The sequence below is a fragment of the Rhincodon typus genome, chromosome 31 (assembly GCF_021869965.1).
Source record: "Rhincodon typus isolate 14 chromosome 31, sRhiTyp1.1, whole genome shotgun sequence".
Lineage (NCBI taxonomy): Eukaryota > Metazoa > Chordata > Chondrichthyes > Orectolobiformes > Rhincodontidae > Rhincodon > Rhincodon typus.
The window spans coordinates 705,722-706,264 of record NC_063362.1 but is presented as its reverse complement, the minus strand read 5'-3'; positions in this window follow the sequence as shown (position 1 = coordinate 706,264).

The window sequence follows — 543 nt, the reverse complement described above, 5'->3', positions numbered from 1 at the left end:
TTGAACTAATATGACACAAGGAACACTCACATCACATAAGTATCAAGAGACAATCTAACTAACATCCCTTGATGTTCAATAGCATTACCATCACTACATGTCACACTATTAACATCCTGGGGATAACCATTGACCAGAAGCTCAACTGGACCGCCCACATAAACACAGTGGCTACAAGAGTAGTTCAGAGACTAGGGGTCCTGTAGCCAGTAATTCACCTCCTGTCTCTCCAGAACCTGTCCACCTTCTAAAAGGCACAAGTCAGGAGTGGGATGGAATATTCCCCACTTGCCTGGAGGGGATCAGCTCTAACAACACTCAAGAACAAAGGACAAAGTAGCCTGCTTGATTGGCGTCACATCCATAAGCAACCATTCCCTCCACCACTGATGCTCAGTAGCAGCGGTATATACCATGTACAAGATGCACTGCAGAAAGGTGCTTAGCTAATTCCTATACAAACCTGTTCCCTGCACAGCCCCATTCCTCACACAGCCCCATTCCTCACACAGCCCCATTCTCCATTAAGCCCAATTCTCACAC